This window comes from Aegilops tauschii, chromosome 6 (genome assembly GCF_002575655.3).
Source record: "Aegilops tauschii subsp. strangulata cultivar AL8/78 chromosome 6, Aet v6.0, whole genome shotgun sequence".
Classification (NCBI taxonomy): Eukaryota; Viridiplantae; Streptophyta; class Magnoliopsida; order Poales; family Poaceae; genus Aegilops; species Aegilops tauschii.
Window position 1 is genome coordinate 178852932 of NC_053040.3, and position 24807 is coordinate 178877738.

Here is a 24807-nt window from a genome sequence, read left to right on the forward strand (position 1 = left end):
TTGATCCCTAGTATCCACTATGTTCTGAGATTGATGTTGCTATGACTTTGCCATGCTTAATGCTTGTCACTTTGGGCCCAGGTGCCATGATTTCAGATCTGGACCGTTTATGTTATCACCATTATATCTATGTTCTAGATCTGACCTTGCAAGTTATGGTCACCTACTACGTGTTATGATCCGGCAACCCCGGAGTGACAATAGTCGGGACACTTCCCGGTGATGACCGTAGTTTGAGGAGCTCATGTATTCACTATGTGTTAATGCTTTGTTCCGGTTCTCTATTAAAAGGAGGCATTAATATCCCTTACACTACTCGGGAAAAGCCTAGCAGTAGCGCTGGTTTTTTGGCCTAGCAGTAGTGCAGGGTGCCGCGCTACTGATAAGGCGCTACAGCTAAAGGTTAGCAGTAGCGTTCGTCCACACACGCTACTACTATACGTACTTAGTAGTAGAGCGTTTTTTATAAAGCACTACTGGTAAATACTAGCAGCGCGCGTCTGTGCCCGCGCTACTACTATTATTCCGTATTCTATTTCTTTTTCATTTTATGTCGTATTCATACACCATTATACAAGTTTTCATACATTAGCAATTTAGAGATTGTTTATACATCATAATGAGTTATTACATCACTAGGTGAAAGAACCGTGGATTAGTTTCAAGTGGATGGATCAAGTTAATTCTGAGCCATCGGTGTAGTAGGTTTTGTCTACCATCTTCCGCACATTCTTTGAAGAATGAAAATAAGCTATCAATGGAAATAAGCTGTCAACTATTTTGAAATAAACAATATAAATTACTTAATAACTATGTTTGAGAAACTCACATAGCGGTAGAATTGGAAGCGTATCAACAAGGACCCAAATGTCCATATTGTCTTCGTCGATGTCAGGATCACCAAGATCCATGGTGACAAGCATACCCTCATGAAAATCATACGTCTAGCAAAGTGCTTCCCAATTCGGGCAACCAAAATGGGTTACGCTCTCAGAATTGTATAGATTTACATCAAAATCCATACCATGATGGGTCCTTAGGTGAATTATCTTTGTTTCCATACTTTCATGATCTTCAAAATCCATCCTCTCCAAGACATAGCGTCTTGCATGGCATGGGATAAGCTAGTCAAATTGTAAAAGACGAAAATTACACGTTGAAGAAGCAGAAGTTGTGCTTAATTACGAAAAAAACACTTGTCGTCGTTGCGTACCGTTTCAACATCGAAGGTCTCCTGGAGCTTAATGCTGAAGCCTCGACCTTCTACCAGGTGAGGCATGTCACACAGACCCCGGTCGTTGCCGCACCAGTCGCACTCCGCCGGGAGACTTTCGTCGTCCGACGTCGACGACATCGACGACATTTCCTATTTTCATAATTCAAAGATTAAACTTGTACAATTAAATATATGTACTACAAAAACTAAATTAGATCATTATTATTCATCACGGGTTGACTATCGGTCTGTCGAGTATTTTCTTGAAAACTCTCAGCTCACGTGGTGTATATATTCGACCGTCGGTGATGGTAGCTCCTCCTTTCGTTCCTGAGTGCATTACACAAAAGTGTCTAGCACACAGTGATACGTCTCCAACGTATCTATAATTTATGAAGTATTCATGCTATTATATTATCAACCTTGGATGTTTTATATGCATTTATATGCTATTTTATATGATTTTTGGGACTAACCTATTAACCTAGAGCCCAGTGCCAGTTTCTGTTTTCTCCTTGTTTTTGAGTTTTACAGAAAAGGAATACAAAACGGAGTCCAATTGACGTGCCAATTTTTGATGAATTTTTGTGGACCAAAAGAAGTCTCGGGAGTGCAAGAGTTGCGCCCACCCCCTGGGGCGTGCCCCCTGCCTCGTGGACAGCCCGGAGACCCCCCCCCCCCCCCCGACATGAAACCTACGCCAAAAATTCCTATAAATACAGAAACCTCCAGAAATAAACCTAGATCGGAAGTTCCGTCGCCGCAAGCCTCTGTAGCCACGATAAATCAATCTAGGCCCTCTCCGGCACCCTGCCGGAGGGGGCCATCATCACCGGTGGCCATGGAGGAGTATACCGGAGAGGCCATCATCTCCATGAAGGCCAAGGACCAGAGGGAGAACCTTTCCCCATCTAGGGGGGAGGCCATGGAGGAGGAAGCACAAGGGGGAGAACCTCTCCTCCTCTCTCTTGGTGGCACCGGAGTGCCATTGAGAGGGGAATCATCGCCGCGGTGATCGTCTTCATCAACATCAGCATCCTCATCTCTTTTACGCGGTCCACTCTCCCGCACCCTGCTGTAATCCCTACTTGAACATGGTGCTTTATGCCACATATTATGATCCAATGATGTGTTGCCATCCTATGATGTTTTGAGTAGATATCCTTTGTCTTTGGGTTGATTGATGATCTAGATTGGTATGAGTTGTATGTTTTACTTTGGTGCTATCCTATGGTGCCCTCCGTGTCGCGCAAGCGTGAGGGATTCCCGCTGTAGGGTGTTGTAATACGTTCATGATTCGCTTATAGTGGGTTGGTGAGTGACTGAAACACAAACCCGAGTAAGGGGGTTGTTGCGTATGGGAATAAAGAGGACTTGACGCTTTAATGCTATGGATGGGTTTTACCTTAATGATCTTTAGTAGTTGCGGATGCTTGCTAGAGTTCCAATCATAAGTGCATATGATCCAAGTAGAGAAAGTATGTTAGCTTATGCCTCTCCCTCATATGAAACTGCAATAGTGATTACCGGTCTTGTTAACAATTGCCTAGGACAATTCCGCACACCGATCCACCATTATTCCACACTCGGTATTTATAATATTTAGTAATATATTCTAACTTCATGATAACAGCACCTACTTTTATGTTTTAGCTCTCCGATATCATGCAAAGTTATCCTCTTCATACCCACAACGTAGTTTTATTTCTCGTTGCTAGTCGGAAGCAAACGTTCGGTGTACATAGAGTCGTATCAGTGGCAGATAGGGCATGAGAGAATATTGATCTTACCTTTATCTCCTTGTGGGTTCGACACTCCATACTTATCACTTCCACCTTTGGAAATTGCTACGATGATTCCTTGCACTTGGGGATTATCAAGCTTTTTTCTGGCGCCGTTGCCGGGGAGCAATAGCGTGGGGTCGATATTCTCGTGTGTGCTTGTTTGCTTTCTCCACTAAGTAGATTTTGTTTTTCCTTTTTGTTTCTTTTTAGTTGTGGGTGAAACATACAAAAAAAATTACTTGCCTTTCATGCCTAAAAAGTTTTTTTTTCAAAAAGAGAAGTGATTGGAAAGTTATGCATTGAAGAAGTGAGGGTCGACCTTGAGCACTTGTGTTCATGCTCACGGAAACAATGTAAAAAATTTCATGGAAGTTTCTCTATAAATAATTATCCCCTTGTGTATATCCATTGTATTATAAAAATAATGTGCCAAGCTTTGGTTTTAGGATGATTAGATTGCTTGTTTACTATGTGCAGAGCAAAAACAGAAACTTTGGCTGTAGCGCGTGATTTTACATTTCTTACTGGAAAGTCAAATGGATCTGAAACTTTTAGCACATTACTTCTGTACAAATTTTTCAAATTGTCAAATTTATTTCATAATTTTTGGAGTTACAGAAGTTTGCTAAACTTCCAGATTACTACAGACTGTCCTGTTTAAGACAGATTCTGTTTTTGATGCATTGCTTGCTTGTTTTGATGAAACTATCAATTTCAATCAGTGGATTAAGCCATGGAAAAGTTATATTACAGTAGCTATAATTCAAAAACAAATTATGAATTGGTTTGCAACAGTACTTATAGTAGTGATTTGCTTTGTTATACTAACGGATCTCACAAAGTTTTTGCTAAGTTTTTGTGGATGAAGTGTTCGAAGAACGAGGAGTTACCGATGTGAGAAGAATAAAGAGAGGCAAGAGTTCAAGCTTGGGGATTCCCAAGGCACCCCAAGTAAATATTTCAAAGGAAGCATCTAAGCTTGGGGATGCCCCGGTTGGCATCCCATCTTTCTTCTTCAACAAATATCGGTATACCTTTGTTTTGTTTTGTTCACATGATTTATATCCTTTGTGTTTTTGTTTTTCTTTAAGAACCATGCTAGTATGAGATGTCCCTTCATCAATTTATAGAATACTTCATGTGCTTCACTTATATATTTTAAGTATGATCTTATAGAATTGCTCTTTGTGCTTCACTTAAATCTATTGAGTATGGTTTTATAGAATGCTTCGTGTGCTTCACTTATACATTTTGAGCTTGGATATTGGTTAGCCTATATTAATTGTAGGATGCTCCATGAACTTCACTTATATCTTTTGGAGTATGAATAATACTATCATCTAAAGCGGGTTTGGAAGAATGTCAACTTCAGGAACTAGTGATCCCGCTATTCCGAATGAGAAGAATTTTGCTTATGTGGAGAGTAGAAAAAATTTATATGCTTGTAGATCATGAAAAGAATGCTTTATGTGATGGTTATATTGTTGAATTCATTCATGATTCTACTGGAAATTATTATGAGGGAGGAATATATGCTTGTAGAAGTTGCAATAATATCAAGTTTCCTCTCTATGTGCTTAAAGTTTGAAGTTATACTTGTTTTGCCTTCCTATGCTAGTTGATTCTTGTTCCTATAAAATTATGTGTTCACAAAATCCCTAGGCATAGGAAGTTGGTTAGATTCAAATGTGCTAGTCATATTCTTCATGATGCTCTCTTTATGTTTCAATTCTTATCTTTTATGTGAGCATCATTGAAATCATCATGCCTAGCTAAAAGGCATTAAAGAAAAGCGCTTGTTGGGAGACAACCCAATATTTACCCTTACTGTTTTTGTGTGTTTACATGATTAAGCTACTGTATTAATCATTTTTTATAGCTTTTGTTTCAATAAAGTGCCGAGTAAGACCTTTGGGAAGACTTGGGTGAAAGTTAATGTGATCTTGCTGTAAAAAACAGAAACTTTGCGCTCACGAGAATATATGTCATTTTTTACAGAAGAGTGCTTTTGAGTTGATTCGTTTTGCAGAAGATTAATAGACAAATTCCTCACGTCCACCAATTTATTTCATAATTTGTGGAGTAGCAGAAGTATGGTTTCTGTTCAGATCATTACAGACTGTTCTGTTTCTGACAGATTCTGTTTTCATCGCATAGTTTGCTTGTTTTCTAGTTTCTATGGCTTATATTTCTCAATATAAATTGTAGAAATGATATGGTATAGTAGGAATTGTGTGAGAACAATTATGAACCTTGTCTTTGACAGTACCAAAGTGAATGTTTTGCTCTTTATCATACTAACCTATCTCACGAAGTTCCGTTAAGTTTTGTGTGATTGAAGTTTTCAAGCTTTGGGTGAGATATCGATATAGGAGAATAAGGAGTGGGAAGACCCTAAGCTTGGGGATGCCCAAGGCACCCCAAGCTAATCTTCAAGGAAGACTCAAGCGCCTAAGCTTGGGGATGCCCCGGAAGGCATCCCCTCTTTCGTCTTCAAAACTATCGGTATACCTTACTCGGAGCTATATTTTTATTCGTCACATGATATGTGTTTTGCTTGGAGCGTATTTTCAATTTTACTTGCTGTTTGAATAAAATCATTGGATCTGAAATATTAAATGAAAAAGAATCCTCCCTTGGCTAGTTAATTATTTGACTACTCAGTGTCCTTCACTATTATCTTTTGGAGTAGTTTGTCATTTACTCACATGCTTCACGTATATCCTACGAGTAAATGGTTGAATAATTGAATATCATAAATCTGAATTTATATATGTTTCATATGCTTATACCATGGGGAGTAATGACTTCACATAGAATAAGTATAGGTAGTAAACTTATTAAAAGTTAGAAAATGTAGAATTGATCACTTGAACAATTCATGAAAGAATATTTAAGGAAGAGAGATTTCACATATAAATATACTATCTTGGACATCTTTTGTAATTGTGAGCACTCATTAAAATATGACATGCTAAAAGGTTGATGTCGAACAAGGAAGACAACGTAATGGGTTATGTTTTCTTATATCCGAAATAAAGTATATTGTCTTGGATCATCCAACATGTTGAGCTTGTTTTTTCTCCTCATGCTAGCCAAATTCTTTGCACCAAGTAGAGATACTACTTGTGCTTCCAAACATTCCTTAAACCAGTCTTGCCATGAGAGTCCACCATACCTACCTATGGATTGAGTAAGATCCTTCAAGTAAGTTTTCATCGGTGCATGCAATAAAAATTGCCCTCTAAATATTTATGATCTATTAATCTGGAGAAAATAAGCTTTATACGATCTTGTGATGTGGAAGAAATAAAAGCGACGGACTGCATAATAAAGTTCCATATCACAAGTGGCAATATAAAGTGACGTTCTTTTGCATTAAGATTTTGTGCATCCAACCATAAAAGCGCATGACAACCTCTACTCCCCTCTGCGAAGGGCCTATCTTTTACTTTTATCTTCTACCTTATGCAAGAGTCATGGTGATCTTCACCTTTCCTTTTTACATTTTATCCTTTGGCAAGCACATTGTGTTGGAAAGATCCTGGTATATATATCCAATTGGATGTAAGTTATCATGAACTATTATTGTTGACATTACCCTTGAGGTAAAAGGTTGGGAGGCGAATCTATAAGCCCCTATCTTTCTCTGTGTCCGATTAAAACTTTGAACCCATAAATATCACGTGAGTGTTAGCAATTGTGAAAGATTAAATGATAGTTGAGTATGTGGAGTTTGCTAAATCAAAGCTCTGACATAGACCCTTCCTGAAAATAAGATGAATTGCAATTGTTTGATGACTGAGAATATAGTTTGTTAGTTTCAAGAAAGTTTATGATCTATACTTTAACATGTGAATAGCTTGTTACTTGATCATGAAAAGTTTTATGAAAATGAGCTACTGTTATAATATATAATGATGCTAGAAAAGGTGATTGAAACTATCATTGATGAAACTTATGCACTTGATAGCATTCACGCTTCATAAATTATTTCTTTTATCATTTACGTACTCGAGGACGAGCAGGAATTAAGCTTGGGGATGTTGATACGTCTCCAACGTATCTATAATTTATGAAGTATTCATGCTATTATATTATCAACCTTGGATGTTTTATATGAATTTATATGCTATTTTATATGATTTTTAGGACTAACCTATTAACCTAGAGCCTGGTGCTAGTTTCTGATTTCTCCTTGTTTTTGAGTTTTACAGAAAAGGAATACCAAACGGAGTCCAATTGACGTGCCAATTTTTGATGAATTTTTGTGGACCAAAAGAAGCCTCAGGAGTGCAAGAGTTGGGCCAGAAGAGTCCCGGGCTGCCCACGAGGGTGGGGGGCGCGCCCACCCCCCAGGGGCGCGCCCCCTACCTCATGGACAGCCCGGAGACCCCCCCCCCTGACGTGAAACCTACGCCAAAAATTCCTATAAATATAGAAACCTCCAGAAATAAACCTAGATCGCAAGTTCCGCCGCCGCAAGCCTCTGTAGCCATGATAAATCAATCTAGGCCCTCTCCGGCACCCTGCCGGAGGGGGCCATCATCACCGGTGGCCATGGAGGAGTATCCCGGAGAGGCCATCATCGCCATGAAGGCCAAGGACTAGAGGGAGAACCTTTCCCCATCAAGGGGGGGATGGAGGAGGAAGCACAAGGGGGAGAACCTCTCCTCCTCTCTCTTGGTGGCACCGGAGTGCCATCGAGAGGGGAATCATCGCCGCGGTGATCGTCTTCATCAACATCACCATCCTCATCTCTTTTACGCGGTCCACTCTCCCGCACCCCGCTGTAATCCCTACTTGAACATGGTGCTTTATGCCATATATTATGATCCAATGATGTGTTGCCATCCTATGATGTTTTGAGTAGATATCCTTTGTCTTTGGGTTGATTGATGATCTAGATTGGTATGAGTTGTATGTTTTACTTTGGTGCTGTCCTATGGTGCACTCCGTGTCGCGCAAGCATGAGGGATTCCCGCTATAGGGTGTTGCAATACGTTCATGATTTGCTTATAGTGGGTTGGTGAGTGACTGAAACACAAACCCGAGTAAGGGGGTTGTTGCGTATGGGAATAAAGAGGACTTGATGCTTTAATGCTATGGTTGGGTTTTACCTTAATGATCTTTAGTAGTTGTGGATGCTTGCTAGAGTTCCAATCATAAGTGCATATGATCCAAGTAGAGAAAGTATGTTAGCTCATGCCTCTCCCTCATATGAAACTGTAATAGTGATTACCGGTCTTGTTAACAATTGCCTAGGACAATTCCGCACACCGATCCACCATTATTCCACACTCGGTATTTATAATATTTAGTAATATATTCTAACTTCATGATAACAGCACCTACTTTTATGTTTTAGCTCTCCGATATCATGCAAAGTTATCCTCTTCATACCCACAACGTAGTTTTATTTCTCGTTGGTAGTTGGAAGCAAACATTTGGTGTACGTAGAGTCGTATCAGTGGCGGATAGGATTTGAGAGAATATTGATCTTACCTTTAGATCCTTGTGGGTTCGACACTCCATACTTATCACTTCCACCTGTGGAAATTGCTACGATGATTCCTTGCACTTGGGGATTATCAAGCTTTTTTCTGGCGCCGTTGCCGGGGAGCAATAGTGTGGGGTTGATATTCTCGTGTGTGCTTGTTTGCTTTCTCCACTAAGTAGATTTTGTTTTTCCTTTTTGTTTCTTTTTAGTTGTGGGTGAAACATACAAAAAAAAATAAATAACAAAAATACAAAAAACATTACTTGCATTTCATATCTCATATACCTAAATTTTCTTACTAAAAATAAACTAGTTCTATTAATTCAACTAGTTCAACTAAGCACTTACTATAAATAAAAATAATTAATTTTCTTACTAATTCTATTAAACACTTACTAAAAACAGTAAAAAAACTACATTATACAAGAACAGTCAAAAACAGTTTAGGGTTTAGGAGAGATGGAGGGAGGAGGGGGTGGGAGGAGGGAGGAGGAAGAGGGAGGAGAGAGGAGGAGGGGGAGGAGGGCGGTGGGAGGAGGGAGGAGAGAGGAGGAGGGGGAGGGGGCGATGGGAGGAGGGCTGTCGGCGGAGGGCTTGGCCGGAGGAGGAGGGAGGAGGGGCGAGAGGAGGAGGAGCGAGGAGGGCACGGTGGGAGGAGGAGGGAGAGGAGGGAGGAGGGCATACTGAGGAAGGAGGAGGGAGGACGGCGGCGGCAATGCGGTGGCGACGGCAGAATGAGGCAGCGGGGAGTGAGGGGAGGAAGAAGATGGTCGGGCGCGGGGGAGGAAAATTTGGGGATAAGGCACCCATGGCAGTAGCGCGGGGCCAGGAAGAGCACTACTGCTAAGACCAATAGCAGTAGCGTTGACTGTAGGCCAGTGCTACTACTATACCTAGCCTGCCGGCAACGAGGTAGTTATAGTTGTAGCGCTTTTTATTTGGGCCACGCTACTTCTACTTATATAGTAGTAGCGGGCTTGTATACACCGCGCTACTGGTAGATAGAAGTAGCGCATTTTTTGACCAACGCTACTGGTAAGCTTCTGTGTATAAGGTTTTCCCTAGTAGTGTTAGTTTCCAATAGGACCTCGCTGCCACGGGACGGTAGGACAAAATATGTCATGCAAGTTCTTTCCATAAGCACGTATGACTATTTACGGAATACATGCCTACATTATATTTATGAACTGGAGCTAGTGCCGTATCGCCCTAGGTTATGGCTGTTATATGATGAATATCATCCGATGAATTCACGAATCCAATGCCTACGAATTTCTCTTATATTGTTCTTGCTAAGTTACTACTACTACTGTTACTATTGCATTGCTACAAAATCGTTGCTATCATTGTTACCTCTACTATTGCTGTTACTACTACTATCAAAACTATCATACTACTTTTCTACTGATAACTTTGCTGCAGATAATTAATCTCCAAGTGTGGCTGAATTGACAACTGAGCTAGTTATACTTGCAAATATTCTTTGGCTCCCCTTGTGTCGAATCAATAAATTTGGGATGAATACTCTACCCTCGAAAACTGTTGCGATCCCCTATACTTGTGGGTTATCAGGTTCGCTCCCGAAGGCAATTGAGTGGGGCATCACCCGCGGTGCCCCAGAGCAACCTCCACCAAGACCCCTCTCCGGGGAAAGATCTCACGGTGGCTCTCCCCATGTACATCCCACTTTGATACGTCAAGCAGAAGCCAGGTGAGCAACTTTGGGAGTACATTCGGCGTTGTCGCCGGGTGGAGGACGAAATTGAAGGATTGCGTGCCTTTTCCATCATTAAGGCCTTCTACCTGACCGTCCGCGGTGCTCGGGTTCACCAGGCAATGGTGGCCCATTGGGTGCACACTGTGATGGAGCTTTAAGCTCTCGCTCACAAGTGCGCCCGGGCGGAGGAAGCTAGTCATACGTCTCCAACGTATCTATAATTTTTTATTGTTCCATGCTATTATATTATCTGTTTTGGATGTTTCATGGGCTTTAATATACCTTTTTATATTATTTTTGGGACTAACCTATTAACCGAAGGCCCAGTGCAAATTGCTGTTTTTGCCTATTTCAGTGTTTCGCAGAAAAGGAATATCAAACGGAATCCAAACGGAATGAAACCTTCACGAGGATCGTTTTTGGAACAAACGCAATCCAGGAGACTTGGAGTGGAGGTCAAGAAAGCCACGAGGCGGCCACGAGGCAGGAGGGCGCGCCCCCCACCCTCATGGGCCCCTCGCAGCTCCACCGACCTACTTCTTTCGCCTATATATACTCTTATACCCTGAAACCTTCGGGGAGAGCCACGAAACACTTTTTCCACCGCCACAACCTTCTGTACCCGTGAGATCCCATCTTGGGGCCTTTTCCGGTGCTCCGCCGGAGGGGGAATTGATCACGGCAGGCTTCTTCATCAACACCATGGCCTCTCCGATGATGCGTGAGTAGTTTACCACAGACCTTCGAGTCCATAGTTATTAGCTAGATGGCTTCTTCTCTCTCTTTGGATCTCAATACAAAGTTCTCCTCGATTCTCTTGGAGATCTATTCGATGTAACTCTTTTTGCGGTGTGTTTGCCGAGATCCGATGAATTGTGGGTTTATGAACTTGATTATCTATGAATATTATTTTATTCTTCTCTGAATTCTTATATGCATGATTTGATATCTTTGCAAGTCTCTTTGAATTATCGGTTTAGTTTGGCCTACTAGATTGATCTTTCTTGCAATGGGAGAAGTGCTTAGCTTTGGGTTCAATCTTGCAGTGTCCTTTCCCAATGACAGCAGGGGCAGCAAGGCAAGTATTGTATTATTGCCATCGAGGATAAAAAGGGTTTATATCATATTGCTTGAGTTTATCGCTCTACATCATGTCATCTTGCCTAATGCGTTACTCCGTTCTTATGAACTTAATACTCTAGATGCATGCTGGATAGCAGTCGATGTGTGGAGTAATAGTAGTAGATGCAGAATCGTTTCGGTCTACTTGACATGGACGTGATGCTTATATTCATGATCATTGCCTTAGATATCATCATAACTATGCACTATCCTATCAATTGCTCGGCAGAAATTTGTTCACCCACCGTAATACATGCTATCTTGAGAGAAGCCACTAGTGACACCTATGGCCCCTGGGTCTATTTTCCATCATATTAATCTTCCGTCAACTATCTATTTCTGTCGCCGTTTATTTTGCAATCTTTACTTTTCAATCTATACAACAAAAATACCAAAAATATTTATCTTATTATCTTTATCAGATCTCACTTTTGCAAGGGGCCGTGATGGGATTGACAACCCCTTTATCGTGTTGGTTGCAAGGTTCTTAATTGTTTGTGCAGGTATTAGGAATTTGTGTGTAGTCTCCTACTGGATTGATACCTTGGTTCTCAAAAACTGAGGGAAATACTTACGCTACTTTGCTGCAATCACCCTTTCCTCTTCAAGGGAAAACCAACGCATGCTCAAGAGGTAGCAAGAAGGATTTCTGGCGCCGTTGCCAGGGAGATCTACGCACAAGTCAAGACATACCAAGTACCCATCACAAACTCTTATCCCTCGCATTACATTATTTGCCATTCGCCTCTCGTTTTCCTCTCCCCCACTTCACCTTTGCCATTTTATTCGCCCTTTTTCGTTCGTCTCTTTTGGCTTGCTTCTTGTGTATCCGTGTGTTAGATCATTTATTTTGCTGTTATGGCTAGTCCTTCTATCACTGTTAGTACTCCTGATTTTGAAGTTCTCCACTTCAAACAAAGACAAGGAGAAAACTTAAAAGATGCTTGGTATAGGATGGTAGAATCTTATCGTAATTGCACCATAGAGGGAGATTTTAAGATTTTACTTCACAACTTTTATGTTGGGCTTACCTTACCCCATAGACAACTCCTTGATTTTTCCGCCAAAGGGAACTTTATTGAAGTTGACCCTAATATTGCTTATGAAATCATAGAGGGGATAGTAGGAATACTTCCCCCACAAAAGGGACTTCACCTTACGCAAGAAGGGACCCAAATCTTAGAGAAATTATGTGAATTAAAAAAATTATTGAACCTCTTAAAAATGTTGGTGGAAATCTTAACCGCATGAATATGTTGATTACACTCTGCAATAAGCGGTTGTATGCTCTAGATCTAAAGATCTCCGAGCATGAAGGGAAACGTAAGGAACCTCCCGGATCCGAACATAACTCCATTAAAAAGATAAACACCAAAGATGGCAATACCTAGATCTATTCTTGTTTTTATGCCTAGCTAGGGGCGTTAGACGATAGCGCTTGTTGGGAGGCAACCCAATTTTATTTTTCTTGCTTTTTATTTCGGTTTAGTAATAAATAATTCATCTAGACTCTGTCTAGATGTGGTTTTATGTTTTAATTAGTGTTTGTGCCAAGTAGAACCAATAGGATCTTCTTGGGTGATAGTTGTTTGATCTTGCTGAAAAAGACAAAAACTTTGCGCTCACGAGAAAAATTGTTAAAATTCAACAGAACGTGATAAATTGCCAATTCTTTTTGCAGTAGATCAATATACAAATTATCCAGGTTTTCCTAGTTTTTTAGAATGTTTGGAGTTGCTGAAGTATTCGAACAAATCAGATTGTTAAAGACTGTTTTGTTTTGACAGATTCTGTTTTTCGTGTGTTGTTTGCTTATTTTGATGAATCTATGGCTAGTATCGGGGGGTATGAACCATATAGAAGTTGGAATACATTAGGTTACACCAATATTAATAAAGAATGAGTTCATTATAGTACCTTAAGGTGGTGGTTTGTTTTCTTATACTAACGAAGCTCATGAGATTTTCTGTTGAGTTTTGTGTTGTGAAGTTTTCAAGCTTTGGGGTAAAGATTTGATGGATTATGGAATAAGGAGTGGCAAGACCCTAAGATTGGGGATGCCCAAGGCACCCCAAGGTAAAATTCAAGGACAACCAAAAGCCTAAGCTTGGGGATACCCCGGAAGGCATCCCCTCTTTCGTCTTCGTCTATCGGTAACTTTACTTGAGGCTATATTTTTATTCACCACATGATATGTGTTTTGCTTGGAGCGTCTTGTATGATTTGAGTCTTTTTTTTCTAGTTTACCACAATCATCCTTGCTGTACACACCTTTTGAGAGAGACACACATGAATCGGAATTTATTAGAATACTCTATGTGCTTCACTTATATCTTTTGAGCTAGATAATTTTGCTCTAGTGCTTCACTTATATTTTTTAGAGCATGGTGGTGGTTATATTTTATATAAATTATTGATCTCTCATGCTTCACTTATATTATTTTGAGAGTCTTTTAGAACATCATGGTAATTTGCTTTGGCTATAAAATTAGTCCTAATATGATAGGCATTCAAGATGGGTATGTTAAAAACTTTCATATAGAGTGCATTGAATACTTTGATACTTGATAATGGTTTTGAGATTCAAAGGTGGTAATGTTAGAGTCATGCTAGTTTGGTAATTGAGGAATACTTGTGTTAAAGTTGGCAACTCCCATAGCATGCACATATGGTAAACGTTGTGTGACAAATTTGAAGCATGGGGTGTTCTTTGAGTGCTTTCCTTATGAGTCGCGGTCGGGGACGAGCGATGGTCTTTTCCTACCAATCTATCCCTCTAGGGGCATGCGTAGTAGTACTTTGCTTCGAGGGCTAATAAACTTTTGCAATAAGTATATGAGTTCTTTATGACTAATGTGAGTCCATGGATCATACGCACTCTTACCTTTCCGCAATTTGCTAGCCTCTACGGTACCGTGCATTGCCTTTCTCACCTTGAGAGTTTGTGCGAACTTCGTCGGTGCATCCAAACCCCGTGATACGGTACGCTCTATCACACATAAGCCTCCTTATATCTTCCTCAAAACAGCCACCATACCTACCTATTATGGCATTTCCATAGCCATTCCGAGATATATTGCCATGCAACTTCCACCATTCCGTTTATTATGACACGCTCCATCATTGTCATATTGCTTTGCATGATCATGTAGTTGACATCGTATTTGTGGCAAAGCCACTTTCATAATTCTTTCATACATTTCGCTCTTGATTCATCGCATATCCCGGTACACCGCTGGAGGCATTCACATAGAGTCATATTTTTTGTTCTAGTATCTAGTTGTAACATTGAGTTATGAGTAAATAGAAGTGTGATGATCATCATTATTAGAGCATTGTCCCATGTGAGGAAAGACTATGAAAAAAAGAGGCCAAAGAAGCCCAAATAAAAAAAGAGGCCAAAGAAGCCCAAACAAAAAAATGAGAGCAAAAGAGAGAAGGGACAATGTTACTATCCTTTTTCCACACTTGTGCTTCAAAATAGCACCATGATCTTCATGATAGAGAGTTTCTTATTTTGTCACTTTCATATACTAGTGGGAATCTTTCATTATAGAACTTGGCTTGTATATTCCAATGATGGCCTTCCTCAAATGCCCGAGGTCTTCATGAGCAAGCAAGTTGGATGAACACCCACTTAGTTTTCAGTTTGAGCTTTCATACACTTATAGCTCTAAGTGCATCCGTTGCATGGCAATCCCTACTCCTCGCATTGACATCAATTGATGGGCATCTCCATAGCCCGTTGATTAGCCGCGTCAATGTGAGACTTTCTCCTTTTTTGTCTTCGCACATAACCCCCGTCATCATATGCTATTCCACCTATAGTGCTATATCCATGGCTTGCGCTCATGTATTGTGTAAGGGTTGAAAAGGCTGAAGCGCGTTAAAAAGTATGAGCCAATTGCTTGGCTTGTCATCGGGGTTATGCATAAGGGGAGCATTTTTTGTGACGAAAATGAAGCATGGCCAAACTATATGATATTGTAGGGATGAGCTTTCTTTGGCTATGTTATTTTGATAAGACATAATTGCTCGGTTAGTATGCTTGAAGTATTACTATTTTTATGTCAATATTAAACTTTTATCTTGAATCTTTTGGATCTGAACATTCATACCACAATAAAGAGAATTACATTGAAAATTATGTTAGGTAGCATTCCACATCAAAAATTCTGTTTTTATCATTTATCTACTCGAGGACGAGCAGGAATTAAGCTTGGGGATGCTTGATACATCTCCAACGTATCTATAATTTTTGATTGTTCCATGCTATTATATTATCTGTTTTGGATGTTTAATGGGATTTAATATACCTTTTTATATTATTTTTGGGACTAACCTATTAACCGAAGGCCCGGTGCAAATTGCTGTTTTTTTTGCCTATTTCAATGTTTCGCAGAAAAGGAATATCAAACGGAATCCAAACGGAATGAAACCTTCGCGAGGATTGTTTTTGGAACAAACGCAATCCAGGAGACTTGGAGTGGAGGTCAAGAAAGCCACGAGGCAGGAGGGCGCGCCCCCCACCCTCGTGGGCCCCTCACAGCTCCACCGACCTACTTCTTTCGCCTTATATACTATTATACCCTGAAACCTTCGGGGAGAGCCACGAAACACTTTTTCCACCACCGCAACCTTCTGTACCCGTGAGATCCCATCTTGGGGCCTTTTCCGGCGCTCCGCCGGAGGGGGAAACGATCACGGAGGGCTTCTACATCAACACCATGGCCTCTCCGATGATGCGTGAGTAGTTTACCACAGACCATAGGGTCCATAGTTATTAGCTAGATGGCTTCTTCTCTCTCTTTGGATCTCAATACAAAGCTCTCCTCGATTCTCTTGGAGATCTATTCGATGTAACTCTTTTTGCCGTGTGTTTGCCAAGATCCGATGAATTGTGGGTTTATGAACTTGATTATCTATGAATATTATTTTATTCTTCTCTGAATTCTTATATGGATGATTTGATATCTTTGCAAGTCTCTTCGAATTATCGGTTTAGTTTGGCCTACTAGATTGATCTTTCTTGCAATGGGAGAAGTGCTTAGCTTTGGGTTCAATCTTGCGGTGTCCTTTCCCAGTGATAGCAGGGGCAGCAAGGCACGTATTGTATTGTTGCCATAGATGATAAAAAGATGGGGTTTATATCATATTGCTTGAGTTTATCCCTCTACATCATGTCATCTTGCCTAATGCGTTACTCCGTTCTTATGAACTTAATACTCTAGATGCATGCTGGATAGCAGTCGATGTGTGGAGTAATAGTAGTAGATGCAGAATCGTTTCGGTCTACTTGACGCGGACGTGATGCCTATATTCATGATCATTGCCTTAGATATCATCATAACTATGCATTATTCTATCAATTGCTCGGCAGTAATTTGTTCACCCACCGTAATACATGCTATCTTGAGAGAAGCCACTAGTGAAACCTATGGCCCCCGGGTCTATTTTCCATCATATTAATCTTCCGTCAACTATCTATTTCTGTCGGCGTTTATTTTGCGATCTTTACTTTTCAATCTATACAACAAAAATACCAAAAATATTTATCTTATTATCTTTATCAGATCTCACTTTTGCAAGTGGCCGTGAAGAGATTGACAACCCCTTTATCGCGTTGGTTGCAAGGTTCTTAATTGTTTGTGCAGGTATTAGGGATTTGCGTGTAGTCTCCTACTGGATTGATACCTTGGTTCTAAAAAACCGAGGGAAATACTTACGCTACTTTGCTGCATCACCCTTTCCTCTTCAAGGAAAACCAATGCATGCTCAAGAGGTAGCAGCTAGCAACCTTTAGGGGGCTCACGGACACCGGTTTGCTGTCTCAAGACCCGGGACCATTCCACGGCAGATGTTCACGGGGCCAGAACTTTTAGGAAGACCAGCCGAGTAGAAGAACTCCTTCGTCATAAAGATCGGGCAGACCGACAGCGGGTCTCACACTATCAATGTGGACCTTGACTTGGTCAACGCCTAAATCAGCAAGCACGCAAGCGCCCTCGTGGCATCAGGATCTGACACCCAGGGGGTCAAATAAGCTAAGTACTTCCTGTTAGGAAGTTATGTTGGTGTTAAGCCGTCATCTTATGCAAGTGTGTGCCTAAAACACTCGTTCCCGGATATGGAATGCGACCGTCCTGTTAAACTACGAGCTCAACAGAACTAGCATGGTGACTGTATTTATGGTTCTCCAAAATACCACCTAAATCCATGGTTGAAAAGTGAGATGTACATCGTCAACACTCTCATTTCAACTGGATGCTTTTTCCTCTTGTGGTTTAACTCAACAAGTCCCATTTTCTTTATCTCAAGGAGTGTTCATTAAAAGGCTTCTCGCCTCTCATAGTTTCATTCATCATCTTAAATGTTGTACCCAGAAGCCTCGTATCCCTCCTCTTTGTCGAAAGCATCGAGCATGGAACGGGGCAACACGATGCGATGGGTAGTGCTTTTGTTACCTACACTATCGAAACATCCTTCCCGGCATGGGCACTTTAAGGGTAGGCTTACTGTAAAATTTCTCCTTTGGACCATGCAACACCGTGTGTCCTCGGAGGAGAAAGCTATTGTTAAAATAACATGCACTCGCCTTAGCCTTAAGGATCTGATGCTCTCAACCCTACTGAGGATGTCATGATTTCATTCCCTGGGGTGTTCGCCTCAATGTGATTTCAGGAATGAAGGACCCTTTGGTTTTGTTGTGCGGGTTGTTGAGCCATAAGGTTACATTGCGGGAAGGCCTAGTTCTTTCGATATTACATGAAAGCCAATAATCCCCTATTCTTTCCCAAGAAGCCACCATTCGATCGGACGAGCACTGGTGTAGAGACCTGCTATACAAACGGTTTTTAACCCCTTTCCGCGACGGTGTTTGGAACCATCGCCAAGTGAGTGTGGGCGATAGGGGGGGTCCTTCCCACACGACCCAGAAACCGTCGGGGATAGGCCCTCCTGGCACACAGGTTGGGGCAAAATGAGCTCGTGTGCGATCTGGCGAGGCATCGAAACCTAATCGTTTCCGTTCGTATGTACATCCCACACGACGAATCCCAGAAAAACATTTCCGTTCGTATGTATATCACACACAGTTTTTTGTGTGGAAACGTTTGTGCAAGGTGGCCTAATGCAATTAGTTCTCTACCGGAAGTCGTGTGTGATTGTTAGTTGATCGAACATGCCTACTTTCTAGAAACCGTGTGGGTTGTTTGAGTTCATCGCCCACGGTGCTGTCTGAGTAACTATCTGCAATAGAAAACCCCAATAAGCAGGGTAATTAGCCTATTATTAATAATCCATGTACTAATCAAATTGATATTTCTTATAAAACACACCAGATATTTCATATTCGTATAACGGCAACCAGGATTTCATAATCGAATTACATCAAATAGCTTCGGCACTCAGTTACGCCATTACACAATAGCACTAAGTTTCACATGCAACATCGAAAACCTTTGGAAAGTAGCATCATACACGGTACATAGACAGATGAATCTCATCTGGGAAACTGCAGAAGCGGAAGGCAAATATTGGGCCTTTAGTGATGTTGAATGTCCTTGCAACTTTAGGCCAGTGGCTATGGATAATTGCCCACCCAACCTTCGTCCTCTTCAGGAAGACTTCAATATTGTACCGTGGGTGTTGAATGAATACCTTCCTCGCCTCTTGAACATGCAAGTGGTCTGAGAGGTAATCATCGGTGAACTGCTTTGAAAAGTACTGAAAACAAAGATATGCATAAATCGTTGTTATAAATTTTGAAATGGCGCAAGGGGTAAAAACAAGGTAAAAGAGTTAGTACCATCCTATAGTTGACTGATGTCTTCTTCATTGTGCAAACAAAGATCTTGCTGTTATTCGTCGCAAGTTTCTTCATCCTAACAATGTTTCTGAGTTTCTTGACTTGACTGATATTCATGGACATCTCATTTTCCCATATGCAAAATGGGTCAAACAGTGGGTCTAAGCCTCTGACAATAGGACCTACATGTGCAAGACCAAATTGTAAGAAACCTAAATGTTAGAATGATTCCTGCAACTCCACAATAATGTGCTATTAGCAAAAGGACCATGCATGAACAAACCTCGATGGTAAACCGCAGTGTCTCCCATTGTTTCCCTACAACACACATAAGGAAGATCTTGATCAGGTTAACTGAGAGTTGCCCTACTATCAGTAGAATATGTGTTGAGTACAGCCAAATTTGATTTATTTCACATGCATAACAATATAGAATTGTACCCACAACAAATGAAAATCAAATTACAGAATTGAACCAAACAGTTAAATGGACAGCAGACCAATTGAACCAAAACAGTTAACTGAGCACGACATTGCAGAATAGAAACATGTACTAGAAGATAAGACAGTTAACAAAACAAAGAATGCTTGAGAACAGTACTACAAAATGTAGCAATTGTTGGACCAAACTGTTAACTGAACATTACGTTTCAGAGGACCAAACTGTTAACTGAACATTACATTTCAGAGGACCAAACTGTTAACTGAACATCAGATTGCATATTAACATTACAGAGGACAAATCACTAGAAGGCACTGGCGGTGGCCTCGAGAAAATAGCATGAACTGTATTTTAAAATAGACAACCGTGTGGGGGTGTCGACGATGGCCTTGAAGATGAGGTGCTCCTCCAAGATCTGGTGGTCGGCACGCATGGCAGCCATAGCGACCTCGTCCGGGCGTGCGGCCGTGATTTGCTTCTCCGTTGCCAGATGCTACTGAGCTCCATGTTATACTGCGTGCAAAATGGCTGTGGGCAGCGCTTAATTGGAGGAGGGGACAGTGATTTCGGCGGAAGGTGTCGCGCCGTCGGTCGGGGCATGTGGGACGGGGAAGGAGGATGATGGTGTGGGTGGGGTGTGGATTACTTGACCATATCGACGAGGCCGCGCATCAAGAAGAAGGGTCGACGGCGAGGAGGCCGCGCAGCAAGAAGGGTCGCCGGCGAGGAGGCCACGCAGCAAGAAGAGTCGCCGGCGAGGAGGCGACGCTACAAGAAGAAGGGTCGTCGGCGAGGAGGCGGCGCTGCAAGAAGAAGGGTAGCCGGCGAGGAGGTGACGCTGCAAGAAGAAGGGTCGCCGGCGAGGAGGCTGAGCTACCAGTAAGCAACAATGAAGGTTTGAACTTGGAAAGCAAGGAGGAAATGTGGCTTTTGGTGGGAGGGAGGGGGCAGGGAGATAGATATTTCCGTGATGGCCGAAAATTTTCACTCGGTGCCGCGAGAAACTGGCGCACAAGTGTGGTTCAAGCAGGGGCGGTGGACTGTAGACGACGAAGATTCCTGCGTAAGCTAGACAAGACGGTGCGCCAAGATATTTTATATCGCATCTCACACAATTCTTTCTAGTAAACTGTTTGTGGTATATCTAATTTTTTTCATTATGTTTTGAAAGACAAAATGGTGTTACGGAGGGAAAGGATGGTGTTTGAATTGCTAGAACATTTATGTACAGTGAACATGCAGCTACATGAGTGTCGTGTTTAAATTTGGAATTATTCCGGGTTCGTTTGGCATTTTTATGCATTAATTGAGTTTCTAGGCATTTAATGTGCATAATTAAAATTTGAACTACAAGCACATGCTCCAGTGCACCAAAGTTTGTTGAAAAATCACATGTGTGTCTTTGGGTGAATTTATAGGCCCCATACAAGAAATGGGAATGAAATTCAAACATCTGGGCGTCGTGGCTCGGCTGGGAACATTGAGAAACTTGGTTTTTAAATTCCTGGAAATTCAAAACTCGCCTGAAAATCATGAAACTTGGCATGGTGTCATTTCATGGCACCAACATGTTGTGGTAAAAAATTGGCCACATTTGGACAAGTTTTGGGTATAAGCTTCTTGTAAACCGGAGCTTCTCTCGAGAAGACTCGTGGTTTCCCGAGGGGGGACATGTCACCTTTGTGTGCAAAACGATATACGCTGCCTCCCCCCCCTTTGATTTTTTACAGAGGCAACATAGAACTATATGAGTGTCGTGTTAAAATTTGGAATTATTCCGGGTTCGTTTGGACTTTCTTATACATTAATTGAATTTCTGGTCATTTAATGTGCATAATTCAAATTTGAACGACAAGCACATGCTCCAGTGCACCAAAGTTGGTTGAAAAATCACATGTGTGTCCTTGGGTGAATTTCTAGGTCCCACGCAATAAATGGGAATGAAATTCAAACATCTGGGCGTCGTGGCTCGGCCGGAAAGATTGAGAAACTTGGTTTTTTAATTCATGTAAATCCAAAACACGCCTGAAAATCATGAAACTTGGCATGGTGTCATGACATGGCACCAACATGTTGTGGTAATTTTTTTGGCCGAATTGGGACAAGCTTTGGTACAAGCTTCTTGCAAATCGGAGCTTCTCTCAAGAAGGCTCATGGTTCCGAGAGGGAACGTGTCACCTCCGTGTGCGAAACGACATATGTACACTGCCTTCTCCCACCTTAATTTTTTTACACAGGCAGATTAGACCAAATAGAAGTATCGTGCTACAATTTGGAATTATTTCAGGTTTGTTTGGCCTTTTTTATACATTAATTGAATTTCTGGGCATTTAATGTGCATAATTGAAATTTGAACTACAAGCACTTGCTCCAGTGCACCAAAATTGGTTGAAAAATCACATGTGTGTCCTTGGGTGAAATTCTAGGTCCCATGCAAGAAATGGGAATGAAATTCAAACATCTGGGCGTCGTGGATCGGCCGGAAAGATTGAGAAACTTGGTTTTTTAATTCCTATAAATCCAAAACACGCCTGGAAATCATAAAACTTGGCATGGTGTCATGACATGGCACCAACATGTTGTGGTAAATTTTTTGGCCGAATTGGGACAAGCTTTGGTATAAGCTTCTTGCAAACCGGAGCTTCTCTCAAGAAGGCTCGTGGTTCTGAGAGGGAACGTGTCACCTCCGTGTGCGAAACGACATACACTGCCTTCTCTCGTCTTAATTTTTTTACACACGTAGATTAGACCAAATACAAGTATCGTGCTAAATTTTGGAATTATTCCGGGTTCGTTTGGCCTTTTTTATACATTAATTGAATTTCTGGGCATTTAATGTGCATAATTCAAATTTGAACTACAAGCACATGCTCCAGTGCACCAAAGTTGGTTGAAAAATCACATGTGTGTTCTTGGGTGAATTTGTAGGTCCCATGCAAGAAATGGGGATGGAATTCAAACATCTGGGCGTCGTGCCTCAGCTGGAAATATTGAGAAAATTGGTTTTTTAATTCCTATAAATCCAAAACACGGCTGAAAATCATGAAACTTGGCATGGTGTCATGACATGGCACCAACTTGCTGTGGTAATTTTTTTGGCCGAATTGGGACAAGCTTTGGTATAAGCTTCTTGCAAACTGGAGCTTCTCTCAAGAAGGCTCATGGTTCCGAGAGGGAACGTGCCACCTCCGTGTGCGAAACGACATACACTGCCTGCTCCCGCCTTGATTTTTTTACACAAGCAGCTTAGACCAAATAGGAGTTTCGTGCTAAATTTTGGATTTATTCCGGGTTCGTTTGGCCTTTTTATACATTAATTCTTTTTCCAGGCATTTAATGCACATAATTCAAATTTTAAGTACAAGCGCATGCTCCAGTGCGCAAAAGTTAGTTGGAAAATCATTTATGTGTACTTGGGTGAACTTCTAGGTCCCATGGAAGAAGTGGGAATGGAATTCAAACATCTGGGCATCTTGGCTCGGCCGGAAACATCGAGAAACTTGGTTTTAAAATTCCCGTAAATCCTAAACTCGCCTAAAAATCATGAAACTTGGCATGGTGTCATGACATGGCACCAACATGTTGTGGTAATTTTTCTATCCAATTTGCGAAGGCGCACACATTAACAATCAACAAAGTCATTTTGGAACAAGTGATGTCACGTTACAAATCGGAAACACAAGTATTATTGAAACCGTGGGCATTCTACTTACCAATTATGTGCCGCAACACGTACCCTTTTTATTGGCTAGGAGGTGTCGTGCGGGGTAGCTATTTGAGTACGAGGGGCGTGTGATTAGACCCCCGCGCGTGCTCATCAGGAGGAGAGCCCTTTGACCTCTATCCGCCATGCACCTCCCTCCCAACGTCTCCATTAATGGCGCCCGAGCCCCTATTTCACGGCGTGGCTATGTCTCACTTGACTTAGATTTAAGAGAGAGAAAAGAAAATCTAAAAAGAAAGTTTTGCACGGATCTTGACGTAAGATTCGACGGACCTATATAGCATCGACTGCGACTTATAGCAAGACTGATGAATATAAGGACGATGACAGTGGATAATAATTTTCTTACATATTTAGGAATATAATTAAAAAAAGCCACATGCGGCAACGCCTGAAATACACAAGGGCAAAAGAAGAAGGAAGACAATGATCTGGCTCGCCAATCTGTACTTTCTTGATGCATTGGTGTAGGCCACGGGAACTAGTCTCCGCGGCGAGCAGCGATGAGCTCTTTCCTGTCCTTAAGACACTGCTTGAGAGCATCCGCGGATTCCTCCACCAGCCTTTGGCGCTCGATGCGGAGCATGTCATTCTCGTCCATAAGTTTCTTGACGATGACGCCCGTCCTCTTCAACAAGGCAGTGGTCTCCTCCTGCTGCTCTGCACTTCCGACAATCTTCGCCCTCAATGCTACCTCTTGAGCACTGCGTTGGTTTTCCCTTGAAGAGGAAAGGGTGATGCAGCAAAGTAGCATAAGTATTTCCCTCGGTTTTTGAGAACCAAGGTATCAATCCAGTAGGAGGCCACGCACAAGTCCCTCGCACCTACACAAACAAATAAATCATCGCAACCAACGCAATAAAGGGGTTGTCAATCCCTTCACGGTCACTTGCGAGAGAGGGGGAGAACATTGTATTGAGATCCAAAAAGAGAGAAGAAGCCATCTAGCTAATAACTATGGACCCGAAGGTCTGAGGTAAACTACTCACACATCATCGGAGAGGCTATGGTGTTGATGTAGAAGCCCTCCGTGATCGATGCCCCCTCCGGCGGAGCTCCGGAAAAGGCCCCAAGATGGGATCTCACGGGTACAGAAGGTTGCGGCGGTGGAATTAGGTTTTTGGCTCCGTATTTGGTAGTTTGGGGGTACGTAGGTATATATAGGAGGAAGAAGTACGTCGGTGGAGCAACGTGGGGCCCACGAGGGTGGAGGGCGCGCCCTGGGGGGTAGGCGCGCCCCCAACCTCGTGCCTTCCTGGTATCTTTCTTGACATAGGGTCCAAGTCCTCTGGATCACGTTCGTTCCGAAAATCACGTTCCCGAAGGTTTCATTCCGTTTGGACTCCGTTTGATATTCTTTTTCTGCGAAACTCTGAAATAGGCAAAAAACAACAATTCTGGGCTGGGCCTCCGGTTAATAGGTTAGTCCCAAAAATAATATAAAAGTGTATAATAAAGCCCATTAATGTCCAAAACAGAATATAATATAGCATGG